Source organism: Haliotis rubra, unplaced genomic scaffold (genome assembly GCF_003918875.1).
Source record: "Haliotis rubra isolate DU_JTF1 unplaced genomic scaffold, ASM391887v1 Scf1743, whole genome shotgun sequence".
NCBI classification, from domain to species: domain Eukaryota; kingdom Metazoa; phylum Mollusca; class Gastropoda; order Lepetellida; family Haliotidae; genus Haliotis; species Haliotis rubra.
Window position 1 is genome coordinate 4,956 of NW_025765718.1, and position 15,228 is coordinate 20,183.

Below are 15,228 nucleotides of genomic sequence, written 5' to 3' on the forward strand. Positions count from 1 at the left end.
TCTAAAAATGATTACCAACCTTTAGAATTAACGTAATGGGTCAGATTTGTAGTGTACATATTGTAATGCATATGTTGTAATGTGTGTTGTTTTATTTAATTATCAAGTCATTAATGGACAATGTTAAACTATAGGCTAGGTGCAGCGTCTCACGCAAACTGCCTTTTACATTTGTAAACCTAGTGTTAATTGAGATATTTCGTGGATCATTGCTTTAAGTAGCCTCCGGTCACACTCTCGTAATCTCTATCTACCAGGAGCCCCTTTGTCTACATTGTGTATCATTAACCTGTACTCATGTATAATTGTCTTTATGTCACATGTGTTTCATTGTATGAGTTTATTGTGAATAAGAAAACATGTGACACCGTACTTACTGTAAAATGTTGTTAAGCCATTACCGTAATAATTCTAAAATATGGAATGTTTAAAATTATTTACTGTGTATGAATTTCTTAAATTATCAAACTTTCATTTATTTTTGCATGAATATTTTATATAATTTTATTGATTGTTCTGTAACAGTCATCACTTGCACTCCAGAAATAAACGGATCAAGTCACAATTCTGTGCTCACGGTTTCCTTCTCTATTCAAGGTTCCCCAACAACACAATTCCCCATCTTAAAGTGAGGTCTCTACTTCTCTATTCAAGGTTCCCCAACAACACAATTCCCCATCTTAAAAGTGAGGTCTCTACCTCTCTCTATTCAAGGTTCCCCAACAACACAATTCCCCATCTTAAAGTGAGGTCTCTACTTCTCTATTCAAGGTTCCCCAACACAATTCCCCATCTTAAAGTGAGGGTCTCTACTTCTCTATTCAAGGTTCCCAACAACACAATTCCCCATCTTAAAGTGAGGTCTCTACTTCTCTATTCAAGGTTCCCCAACAACACAATTCCCATCTTAAAGTGAGGTCTCTACTTCTCTATTCAAGTTTCCCCAACAACACAATTCCCCACCTTAAAGTGAGGTCTCTACTTCTAAACAAGGAGGAGGCCTCACAAAATTATCAACCAGACGAAGTCGTGTATTCAGACCTGTAACCTCACGATTTCAATACATACATACATACATACATACATACATGTATGCATGCAACGCCGTGATATTGCTGGAATATTGCTAAAAGCGGCGTAAAACTAAACTCAGTCAGGCATGCATGCATGCATACATACATACACACACACACATATACATACATACATACATACATACATACATACATACATACATACATACATACATACATACATACATACATACATACACACACATATACATACATACATACATACATACATACATACATACATACATACATACATACATACATACATTCATACAGCGAGCTGCAACCAAATTGTCTTTACCACCTACTATGCAAGTATTAATCTTCAAGGGGTATATCTGCCATATCAATTCATTATACGATAAGGGTGCCCAGCGGGTTCACTTTACACTAAACAACTTGGTCGAACAAGCTGATAGCAGCTTCCGAGATAACAACTCCTTAAACCTTGAAGGCCGAAGCACTAGGTTGTTCGCTGGATTGTTGTTTAATGCCGCAATATTCCAGCTATATGGCGACAGTCTGTAATAATCGAGTGGTAAATAACCACGCAATCATGCAATTGGGATACGATGACATGTGTCAACCCAATCAGCGAGCATGACCACCCGATCCTGTTAGTCGCCTGTTACGACAACACAATCATGCAATTGGGATACGATGACATGTGTCAACCCAATCAGCGAGCATGACCACCTGATCCTGTTAGTCGCCTGTTACGACAAGCATGGGTGACTGAAAACCAATTCTAACCCGGGTCTTCACGGGTGTTTGAAACTCACTGCATTTCAAACAGTTCTGTCCAGTCGACTAACAAGATTGGGTGGTCAAGATCGGTGGCACAGTAGATGCGTGTCATTGTATCCCGACTACGTGGTTAAATGCACAAGATGCCAATCAATGGATTATCTGGTCCACATTCAATATTGTTTGACATACAACCTAAACACCAAAACACGCGTAAAACACCAAACACGTTACACTTCCACTTCCCCCGTATGGTTGAAGGTTACCATTGCGATCTTTTTGATGGACTCATTTCTGAAAAAGAAACTTGATATGTTCTACATACTCCCGGGAGCGATGGGCTAGCCTAGTGGTTCTAGCGCTGGCTCGTCATGCCGAAAACCCGGGTTCGATTCCCCACGTGGATACAGTGGGTGAAGCCCATTTTTGGTGTCCCCCGCCGTTATGTTGCTGAACAATTGCTAAAAGCGGCGTAAAACCATACTCACTCACTCACTTACTCCCGAAGTTTCATTCTTAAAAATATAATCTGTTATCGATAACGGATAGATCGTACAGCGAACAACACAGATCGTCCAGGTACAATGTGTACTATCAACAGTCTCAAGTGTTTTAAGTGACATCGGCGACGTTGGATGTTGGTGCGATATACACCCAGTTGATAACACTGACTCTCATATCAATAACACCGGCCTTTATATTCGAGTACTCAGTGCTCAGTCCTCATTGCAGCAGGGAAAGGTAACAAGTTTCACCAAAGCATACGAATGACCGCAGCAGTCGTGACGATTTTGTGGGCGCTAGCAGTTGGATGTTCAGGTTCGTTTATATACACTCTTTAAACAAAATAGGGGAACTTATTAATTTTTTATTTACGATTGAAAAAATGGGGATATATCGTAGTAATGTTGATATGATGGTAATGGATGTTTTGAGAGTGCATCACCACATGCACTTCCTTATGACTATAGTTGCTTGTACAGCAATCGCTCTTGAAAGATGAGGGGCGGTTGGGTAGCCTAATGGTTAAAGCGTTGGCTCGTCACACGCCGAAGACCCGGGTTCGAATCCCCACATGGGCACAATGTGTGAAGCCCATTTCTGGTGTCCCCCGCCGTGATGTTGCTGGAATATTGCTAAAAGCGTTGTAAAACCAAACTCAGTCAGTCAGTCAGTCTTCGCATGTTGGCGTCAAATCAGTCAGTCAGTCTTGAAAGATGATTGGTGTATGAAGTAAAATTTGCATATGTACGATTTTCATTTTTAAAACTACAAAGCAAACACTAACAACTATGTGATGCAAGATGATTGTCAAAAGTTATGGTCTACTGTGATTTATCGACCTTCTTGAAATGTTTGTTAACGCTTATACTTCCTATCCAAATTGAAAGTTCAGGTTCTTCTACTATTTTCAGAGTATAGATTTACTTACTTATTCCTCTTCGTGCTCTTGGCACATAAGGCCGTTACTAGAGTTTTCAATGCTGTCTATCTTGGGCCCATTGCTGCACCTGTCCCGACGTCCACCCTGCATCCTTCATCTCTGCCTCCACAGATCGTCTGCTCCTCGCCCTTGCTACGACGTCCTGTAGGCTGCCTCTCCATCTCTTGTTGATGATGACATGATCAATTTGGTTTTCTGTGTGACCATCTGGAGAGCTCCATGTCGTTTTGTGGATGTCTTTGCGGACAAAAAAGATTCCTTCTATCCTTAGGTTGTGGCAAAATGCAGAAAGCTTCTCCCCATTGTTGTTGATGGTCCCTGCTCCTCGCCGGACCATGGTGTTTTCTTTTCCTCTAATGTTGCCACCTACTTATGAAATAGATATGTAGCGTCATCCGGGCATCTCATCCCTTGGGTGACCCTCAAACAACGTTTCCTGTATACCTCTTTATAATACAGGCTAAGATGTCAATGTATTGCCGCCAATATGACCGACTATTCCGCCGCATGAGAATTCCAGAAAATCGGGGTTTTATACCTAACGATTTTAGCCGAGATGTCATGAATATAGAAATGAATTTGTCAATTGTATTAATTTAATACAATTAAATAACTCAGTCAGCTCCGACTGTGAAAGGTTGAAAGAAGCGCATTCGTAGTTCTTACACGCTCGGATGAATTGAAACACCTTATATGTCGGATCTCTTTATTGTGAATGCAACTTTGTCACACGGAATTCAAATAACCACTTATTTGGGAAGTGTGTATTTGCTGTAAAGTTCATACCCCGGAGCTTTTATGTCTCGAATGGATCGTTTGCCTTCCAGTTTCAATTCGACTCTACATCCGTGAAGATCCGGGTTAGAACTGGCCTTCAGCAACCCATGCTTGTCGTAAGAGGCGACTGACGGGATCGGGTGGTCAGGCTTGCTGACTTGATTCACACATGTTATTGTATCCCAATTGCGTTGAAGGATGTTCATGCTGTTGATCAGTGTATTGTATGATTATTTACAGACCGCCGCCATAGCTGGAATATTGCTGAGTGCGGCGTTAAACAACAAACAAACAACTATAGTCATCCCGCTATTTATCTTTGGGTGCCATCTTGTGAGGCTATTGACATATAACTATGAATCTGAATGTATTCTTTCAGCTGTTAGCACAAAGCTTGACTGCCCTTTTGAAACCAACTTCTGTCTGTGGACACAGGATCAAGGAACAGACAAATTTGACTGGAATCTGATACCATGGACTGCCCAAGCCGGCACCGGGCCAAGCGGTGACCACACCACTGGAAGTAAGTTATTGCTTTTATTTCTTATACAAATGTTTCTTCAACTGCTATTTCAGCTGATGCGTAAGCTCGTATTGCCCTATCATTGTCATGGCTCTACAAAACCGACAGAGGTTCGAACTAATGCAAGCAGCCAGGCATCTTCGTTGCATGCTGCTCTTTCAGTGACATCATCTTCATCGTGACGTTACGACTCCACTGGTTTACATTCTCCTACCGAAACACTCGATGTGAAAATGCTGACGCAGCGATAAATAACTTATGATTTAAAGTTTAAAAATTTCACTTGATATTATTCGTTTGATAAGTGATACAGCTGACCATGTACAAATTTGCATTACAGAATGTTACGATTGTTCATCATGGACGTTACTTGGGTACAATGTGTTCGATTTTTATTTCCCATATGGGTACAATGAGTGAAGCCCATTTCTGCTATCCCCGATTACTGGAGTATTACTCACTCATTCGCTCACTCACTAACTCACTCACTCTTCTTGGTATTGAATGCTTTACGTCGATTTAACACGTATTCTCGTCCTGAACCAAATGTCTGAACTTTCGTCCCAGATATAGAACGTTCATGGCATGGTAAATGAAATACTGGCCATCCTTGTATAAACGTCAAGCCACCCAGACAATGCTGTTTTCTGAAGTACCTCTTCTAATGTTGCCAACATTGAACACAGAGGGACACTACATCCACGTGGGATCGTCTCTCGGTGCTAATGGAGACAATGCACTGTTGATCAGTCCGACGTTGACCATCGCCAGTGGTCAGTCCAAATGTCTCGTCTTCTACTACACCATGTACGGAGAGCACGTCAACAACCTCAACGTATACGGGAAGACCAGCACGACGAGGAACCGCATCTGGACTCGCCATGGCAACCAGGGAACCGACTGGATGGAGGCAAGAATTCCCCTCCCAGAGGCTACGGACCTTCAGGTTGGTCAAGACTTAGCAAATTGTAAAACTTATTGAATTATATACCTTCATGTGCCGTTTTCAAATAGCTTGTGTGTACTGTTTTTTCGCATGTGAACATGACAAAAGACATTAGAATTAGTATTCTAATGTTATTCTTAGTTTTGAGGTATTCAAATGTTATTCTTAGTTTTGAGGTATTCAAATGTTTCAAGGTATTTCAAGTCTTCGTATTGATAATAGAATGTGTGTAATGGAATTAAGCTTTAAGACAGCATTTCTTCCTTGGCTCATATACACTAGCAGAAGGGAGATGTACATGTTATTGTTTAACAACAAGTGAATTCGCAATCGTCAGGTTGTGATCGAGGCTGTTCGCGGAGACGGCGAGAAAGGTGACATTTTCATCGACGACATTAAAGTTATCGACGGGCCTTGTTCTCTGCAAGGTAATATCTACTATACGTCAATCAAGCATTGCTAAAGTTAACTCAAGCAATGTGTAACAAGCTTTAAAACTGGTAAATGTTAGTCATCTTAGTCATCTAAGTGTTACTTATTTGAATACTTACTTAAAGATTTATTTGCTCAATTAAATGGTCACAGTGTCAGCTACGTTTCTAACTGTTACAATTGTTTTGTTTTCTTTGGGTTGTTTGGGGTTTTTTGCATTGTTTTGTTGTTGTTTTGTTTGTTTGGGTTGTTCTGTTTGTATTGCTTTCTTTGTTTTGTTTTTTTTTGTTTTGTTTGGGTTTGGGGGTTAGATGTTAGTTTTGGGGGGTTTTTGTTTGTTTTGTTATTTTTCTTTCTTCTTTGTTTTGCCTTTTTTATAACAGTTATTTCTTTAAATAAAATTAAGTCACTGATCCCTTTCACTTATATTTCACTGGGTTTCAGCGTACAAGCCTGTCACCTGCAGTTTTGACAACGACTTTTGCGGCTGGACTCAAATGAAGAACGACGACTTCGACTGGACACGACATCAAGGATCCACAGCTTCCAGTGGGACGGGGCCTCTGCTTGATCACACAACAGGCGAAGTAAGTATACAGCGCCCTAAATAGCTCTATCCACCCCATCAAGCAGCGTGGACATAATAATGCTATTGGTCACAGGTTTTAATTATCCAGAAAACTCAACTCCAGAGGGATATCACTAAAATATTGCTACCTACGATATACTTATACTCCCAGGCTGAGGACGCGATATCAGATCGTGATATTGCTGATGGAATATTGCTGATTGTGGTGTGACTCACTCCCAGTCTATGGACGCGACATAATAATTCGGATATTGCTGAAATATTGCTGAATTGAGGGTAAAACCTAAATCACTCACTCATACACAACTACTGTTCACAGATTTCAATCATATGTATTCCAGAGGGGTACTACCTCTACACAGAGGTCAGTGGACTGACAGCCAACAAGACAGCTAGAATTCAGAGTAACACCATCATCCTCGCTTGGTGACCCAGTGTCTGTCCTTCTGGTACCACATGCACGGCGACCATATCGGCACCCTCAACGTCTCTACATCAAGTCCACCTCAATGATAGGCAGCCGCATCTGGACCAAGACAGGAACCCAGGGCCTGACCTGGAACCAAGCTGCCATCACCGTGGTGGAGGGACATACGCCATACTCGGTGAGTAGAAGGTTCCGGATGCTTGGCACTCCACGAGCTGCCACGTGTTTCTATTATGTATATTTACGAGTAGTTGTTTGGTCTGTTGTTTTTACGCCGCACTCAGCAATATTCCAGCTATATGGCGGCGGTCTGTAAATAATCGAGTCTGGACTAGACAGTCCAGTGATCAACAGAATGAGCATCGAGCTACGAGGTTAGGATACGATGACATGTGTAAACCCAGTCAGCGAGTCTGACCACCCGACCCCTCTTACTACATAGTGTAACAAGCATGGGTTGCTGAGGATAAATTCTAACCCGGATCTTCACAGGTCCTATAATTAGTAGTCGTAGCAGTACCAGTAGAGGTAGTGGTAGTGGTAGTGGTAGTGGTAGTGATAGTAGTAGTGGTAGTGGTAGTAGTAGAAGTAGCTGTAGCAGTAGGAGTAGGAGTAGCAGTAGTAGTAGTAGTAGTAGTAGTAGTAGTGAGTGAGTGAGTGAGTTTGGTTTTACGCCGCTTTTAGCAATATTCCAGCAATATCACGGCGCGGGACACCAGAAATGAGCTTCACACAATGTACCCATGTGGGGATTCGAACCCGGGTCTTCGGCGTGACGAGCGAACGCTTTAACCACTAGGCTACCCCACCGCCCAGTAGTAGTAGTAGTAGTAGTGGTGGTGGTGGTAGTAGTAGTAGTAGTAGGAGGAGGAGGAGGAGGAGGAGTAACATATAACGTAAATGATGTTTCCAACTATGCTTCATCCCTTGGGCACCCCAGAAACCTATGATGGTATCGAGTGACGGTCTGCCCCTGTCATGGAATACTGTTAAATACGACTTTAAGCCCTCACTCTCTCAGTCACCCACCATTGGTTATATTACTACTGCCCTCGAAGCCGAGAAGAAAATGTCAAGTGTTCACTAATCCATCTGGTGATACTGCCAGCATACACCAAGTGTGTAGGCGCTGGTGGGGTAGCCTAGTGGTTAAAGCCTTCGTTCATCACGCCGAAGACCCTGGTTCGATTCCCCACATGGGTACAATATGTGAAGACCATTTCGGGTGTCCCCCCGCCGTGATATTTCTGAAATATTGCTAAAAGTGGAGTAAAACTAATCTCACTCACTCACTCAGTGTGTAGATTCCAGTGCAATGATTGTACACGTTAATATGGTGGGTGCTACAAGTAAGGCAGGAGGGCATGCTTACCATCTTCGCGTGGGTGCCGTTGTACAAAACAACCTACTACAACTACTGTTGCTACCACCACTACTACTACTGCAACTACATCTACTACTACTGCTGCTACTACTACTACTATCGCTGCTGCTACTACTGCAACTACTACTACTACTGCTGCTGCTACTACTACAAGTACTACTGCTCCCACTACTACTGCTACTGCTGCTACTACTGCTACTACATGTACTACTACTGCTGCTGCTGCTACTACAAGTACTACTACTGCTGCTGCTGCTACTACTACAAGTACTACTACTACTGCTACCACTGATACTACTATCACTACTACTACTATTGTTATTATTATTGTTATTTCAGTACTCATGTTTTGTTGTTTCAAGTTTTGTTCAACACTCTTGTTTCAGGTTGTTATAGAAGCTGTGACGGCAGACGGGTATAACGGAGGCATTGCCGTCGATGACGTCTTATTGGCAGATAATGCATGCACGGGTACTGATACAGACCAGCCTCCATCATGAACTAAATCTGATGAACATGATAGTATTTGTTTCTGTACAAGTAGCAAACGTACCTTAATTCACAACGTATGATTCAATAGAAAAGGCGGGAGTACTGCACTTTACCGGGTGCACTTTTTCAGATTAATTAGCGTTGCTGGGGTTCCCTAACCCTAACCCTAACCCCTAACCCTAAGGATCGTAAAGGGTGCCTAACCCTAGGGATCGTAAAGGTGGCATACCCTAACCCTAACCCTGAGGATCATAAAGGGTGCCTAACCCTAGGGATCGTAAAGGTGGCATACCCTAACCCTAACCCTGAGGATCATAAAGGGTGCCATACCCTAACCCTAAGGACCGTAAAGGGAGCAGCGAGGGCTGCGCCCGGTAAAGTGCATTCTAGCCGAAAAGGCAATGCATGTTGTTTTTCATGAAATAAGCGACAAAATCAATTTCGTTACTGTGAGATATTTCTACCAAAATACTCTGACCATTTTATGATTCAGACTGTTACATTCAGATTTTATGATTCAGACTGTTTTGAACCACTTTGAATAAATAACGATACCAGGATTACGCTAGAAGAGCGTATCCTGCTTATGATTGGCAAATGTCACACACCATGCAGTCTTCATCTGATGAAGAAGTAGGAACTCATCTATGCATTAAAACGGAACACAACTTGAATATATTTTTTTGGTTTGTGTAACTCCATACTTTTCTGCACAGTGCGACCGGTTGTCCACACCACTGTCCACCCCAGGGCAAGTCGTCAGGAAATGTGACTTTGAAGGTATTACAATGTGTGGCTACACTCAGGACACCACGGACACCTTTGACTGGACGTTGACGTCACATGCAACGTCCACTGACGGCACAGGACCCAGCAACGACCACACCTACGGAACATCAAGTGGTAGGTGACTGTCAAGTTATAATGAAGTCTCTCTATCTCTTCCTCTACCCCAACACCTGGTCCTATCCCTATCTCAATCTCTTTCCCTACTCCTTACTCTTTCCCTCTCTCCCCATCCCTTCCCCTACACCTACACCTTTCCCCTACCAGACCCGGGTTCGAATCCCCACATGGGTACAATTTGTGAAGCCCATTTCTGGTGTACCACGCCGTGATGTTGCTGGAATATTGCTAAAAGCGGCGTAAAACCAAATTCAGTCAGACAGTCAGTCCTTTCCCCTACACCTATCTCCAAGGATTGAAGTTGGTGTATGGCATGGGTCAGTTCTCCGTCAATGGCGCGCTTCAATTCACTGTGCATAGATGTGTATTCTCAGACTTCCTAGATTTATATGATAGTGGGATACAATTCCACGGGCGCATATAACATGGTACAATTAAGCTGACATCTTACATTAACTTTTCAACATAACTAAAGGTGGAGATACAGAGACGATTATATAACAAACTGGACACCCTTCTCGGAACGAACAGTTTCAAGATAACCGAAGTTCGAGATTAGAGGAGTATGTCACTGTTTTATCTGTTTTCGTTCAGGTCACTATCTGTACACTGAAGCATCCTCCCGAATACAGGGGGACACAGCACGCATCTTGTCGCCGACCTATCATGACAGCCAGGCAATGTGTTAAGCTTTTACTACCACATGTACGGATCTTCCATGGGAACGTTGAACGTCTATGTTAAGGTATATTTTACATATATATACAGAAATATGATTGGCATTTATTTTCAACAGTTATGCATGTGTTAGAATTGGTCTTCATGCAGGAACCCATGCTTGTCGTCAGGAGCGATTGACGGTATCAGACCAGCTGACTAGGTTCACACGTCATCGTATCCCAACTGCGTAGATCGATGCTCATAATGTTGATCACTGGATTGTCTGGTCCAGGCGTGATTAGTTCTAGCTGGAAACAAACAGATATTTTTTAACCGTCAAACTGTCCATCAAACATTCATACTGATCCAATAAATGTTCACATAATTATTAATGTTCAAAGTATTTTTCAGGTTGTGTGCAATCATGTCGTTGATAGTCTCGTCGTTTCTTAAGAATTTGATCGCAAGAACTGTGCCATTGTTATTGATGACCTATTCAAGGAAGCGCATTCCGACATGAGCTTGAAATACCGTAATACGTATGTAAGTGTTTTACACTAATATCGTTGCAGGTCGGAAACAACAGAGGTCGACCACTTTTTGTACGAAGTGGTAACCAGGGCAATTACTGGTCTTTTGGACAGGCAACAATCCCAGCAACTTCCGCTTCAGGATACCAGGTGCGAGGTTGATAACACTACTGCTTCTCAACCCCATTCCATAGCCTACCGTTCTATTCCGATACACCAGAACTAAAACCTAAGCAGCAATTTCTGCACAATCAGCAAAGATGGTCGTCGACCAGTTATATACATTTTATATCTAACTATAGTTGATCTAAATCTGCAATGTAGGTGAAGAATTACGAAAGCCTAATGCTGCCAGTTTTTTAGCATAAAATATAAAGTATTTTCTCGTTATTTCAAGTTTCTTTCAAAAACTGTAAATTTCAAGTACTTTCTCGTTACTTCAAATTACTGTAAAAAAATTGAAATTTACTCATTATTACGAGTATTTTGTTGTTACTTCAATTATTTCTTCGTTGCTTAGAGTATTTTCTCCTTGCTTCAAGTTTCTTTAAAAAAATGAAGTTGCGATAAAATACTCAAAGCAACTTCAAATTTCAAGTTTTGGAGAACACCTTACGCAACGAGAAAATACTTGCAATTGCAAGTTTTTGAAAAAAATATAAAATAAAAATATTCGAAGTAACGCGAAAATATTCGAAGCAACGCGAAAATATTCGAAGCAAGCAGAACTTTCGCTGATAAGGTATGTAATGCTGCCAAAGTGGCAGCTTTCGTAAAGAATAAGTTATTTTAGCAACATTCATTTTAATAAGCAAACTATGTATCGTGCGAATAATTAAATATCGTTGCGTGACAACAGGGTGCTATTAACAGAATAACTCATATGGAATTCAGATGGTGTTTGAAGGAATCAGTGGCTCAAACTACAAATCAGACATAGCTCTGGACGATGTCAAGTTCACCGTGGGAGTATGTTCTATTCCTGGTAAGTTGAAGACAACGGTTACGATTTATTACGTCACGCCGAAGACCTGGGTTCGATGCCCCACATGGGTACAATGTGTTAAGCAATATTCTAGCAATATCACGTCAGGGGACACAAGAAATGGGCTTCACACTACATGTCTATGAATAACTGTTACCAAATAGAAAATTTTCGCTAACAAATTCTTTTATTTCGTGAGTGCGATGTTTCAATACAGATTTTGTGTCATTGTCCAGAAGGAGACTTCTAAAATGCCACTCAAAGAAGTTATAAAGAATTTTTCGGTTACTTGTTTGGGTTTATAAATAAATGACATTTTGATAATGAAATGTTGTATTGTGACAACTGCAATTTTTAACTTTCAGATTGCTCTACCATAGTGTGTGGAATTTAGTGTGTTTAAATTATTTTCGATCGATGTTTATTGACGATTGGGCATGGTAACCACATCTGATAGAACACAACTGCGTGTCTGTTCAGGGAATCAAGTTTCTGTTATTGTCCTCATCTATAGGCGACTGCACGTTCGAATCTGGCCTGTGCACTTGGTCGAACACTGGCATGGGAGATCAGTTTGACTGGACCTTGGTTCCGGTTTGACGTCCAGTTCCTCTACTGGACCTTCGAGTGACCACACGCTCGGCATTGGACAAGGTATACAGCTCAGTAAATCACAAAGCACAATGCCGTTGTGAATTAATTGAATAAAATTAAATGAGTAAAAGGTTTAAGGACAGTATGGTTACCACATCCATCAACACAACATATCAAAAGGCGAAATGACACGTATACGAACATTTTAATATTCAAGACTCCGTGTCGCCATAGTTTAATTTCTGACAGGGGTGATATGTCAAGGGTCATCTGGCAGGAGTAATCCGACAGTGGTGATCTGAGAGGGTGATCTGAGAGGGTGATCCGACAGGGGTGATCTCACAGGGGTTATGTGACAGGGGTAATATCACAGGGGTTATGTGACAAGCGAAATATCACAGGGGTTATGTGATAGGGGTAATATCACAGAGGTTATGTGATGAGGTAATATCACAGGGGTTATGTGATAGGGGTAATATCACAGGGGTTATGTGATGGGGTAATCTGTCAGGGGTGATCTGACAGGGGTAATATCACAGGGGTTATGTGACAGGGATATCTGTCAGAGGTGATCTGGCAGGGTGATCCGACAGGGGTGATCTCACGGGGTGATCTGTCAGGGTGATCTCACAGGTGTAATATCATAGGGGTTATGTGACAGGGGTAATATCACAGGGTTATGTGACAAGGGTAATATTACAGGGTTATGTGACAGGGTAATCTGTCAGGGTGATATGACAGGGGTAATATCACAGGGTTATGTGACAATGGTAATTTGACAGGGGTTATGTGACAGGGGTAATCTGACAGGGGTAATATCACAGGGGTTATGTGACAGGGATATCTGTCAGGGGTAATCCGTCAGGGATGATCTACCAGGGATAATCTGTCAGAAGTAATATGTGAGGGAAATATGACAGGGGTAATATGCAACGCGTAATATGCCAGGGTAATATGTCAGGGAAATATGAAAAGGACACACGAACCACAACCACAAAAGATGATAAGGTTTGCAATGGTATGTTTGCAGGCAGGTACCTCTACATTGAACCCTCGGTCCCAAGACTGGCCGGAGACAAGGCGTGGCTGGTCAGTGAAAGTTTCGCCCCCTCCCACACCAGTAGCTGCATCAGCTTCTGGTACAGCATGTACGGGGCCACAGTCGGTTCCCTCAACGTCTACATCAGGGTGCCCGGTAAGTCGCACTTGCAAAGGAATTTCTGCAATCATACTGACATGAAAAGATTGGTTAATACTGGTTCAATAACATGAGTGAGTGAGTTTAATTTAAGTCCCGTCGGCAGTATATACAGTTACACGAAATTTGAAAAATGAATGACAGTATAACAATTAGCAATATATCGCGTATTTAAAAGGGTTTAATTTTTGGGGGGTAATTAAAACTGTCCGACAAGGAAACGATATAAAGATGGGGTCAGACGTTGCCAACAGCACCCTACTGGGAACCATGGTTACATACCGCACCTCCGCTACCAACATTCCCCAGTCGGGTTTAAACCAGTTCTCCAAGTTTAGCCGGAGATTAGCAATAAACAGATATTCTATTAAAATTCATGTAGACGTAAATACACGTTAAACAATGTGGTCCCAGTCCAAGAATAAGCTTATTACATTATGTATAATCTTACTGTGCCAATTGTTCACACGGGTTCGATTCTTCACATGGGTAGAAGGTGTGAATACCATTTTTGGTGTCCCCCGCCGTGATATTGCTAACAGAGGCGTAAAACAAAACTCACTCACAAATATGGTAATTGGTACGTATTCAGATTTATTTCTCATGTACCCGTTAAAGCGATATAGCTTCATTCAATATATACAACCCTCTTTGACCTTTTACACCTACATTGCCTATATATGTCATCATATGAACGCAGTTCTTTAAACATACGAAAATTTCATGAACAGGACGAACTGACAAGATGATCTGGCATCAGTCCGGTAACCGAAGCAACGGCTGGTTCCTGGGCGAGGCACCAATCACAGAGCGGTTCAGTAGTTACACCATTGTGTTTGAAGGCGTCCGGGGCATTAGCTACACTGGCGACATCGCGATTGACGACATCACCGTCATGACGTCGAACTGTAGAAGTAAGCGCTCGACTGCCACAGAAACAATCGTCTCAATATCTAGATACCTTTTCAGTTATATAAGATACAGGTGTGTCATGATTGTGTTGTTTTCGTAAATAGAATTAGACATTTTACGCATTGGAAATGAACCAAATTGATACGATTATAACAAACTCAGAAAATGTAGCGTCATTTCTTATACACTCAGTAATTCCGCCGAATGCCGCTGCCGTTCTACAGACGACCGCACAAGTGACGACACAGTCGGTGGGGAAGGCAGCGTTATCATGCGACTTCCAGAACGATTTCTGTGGCTGGGTACAGATCTCAAGAACGGATCTCTCTGACTGGAACAGGAGACAGGGTATCACTTCTGGAAGAGGCCCCTCCACAGACCATACCTTTGGCAACTCCAGTAAGACTCCTTGAAATAGCATTGTAATCATCTTCCTGCACCAATGTTTGATACTTATATATGCAAGCAAGAGTCATTTAATGACGTATTGGCAACTCCAGTAAGACTCCTTGAAATAACATTGCAATCATCTTCCCGCTCCAACGTTTTATAGGTATATATACAAGCAGGTGTCATTTAATGACAATTGTATTTATGATATATGCTTTC

The 15,228-nt window shown here is 41.9% G+C and overlaps 1 pseudogene; it reads left to right on the plus strand.

The window, feature by feature from the left end:
- The first annotated feature begins 2,481 nt into the window (after positions 1 to 2,481).
- Positions 2,482 to 15,228, plus strand: part of LOC124272933 — a 30,015-nt pseudogene continuing 17,268 nt past the window's right edge.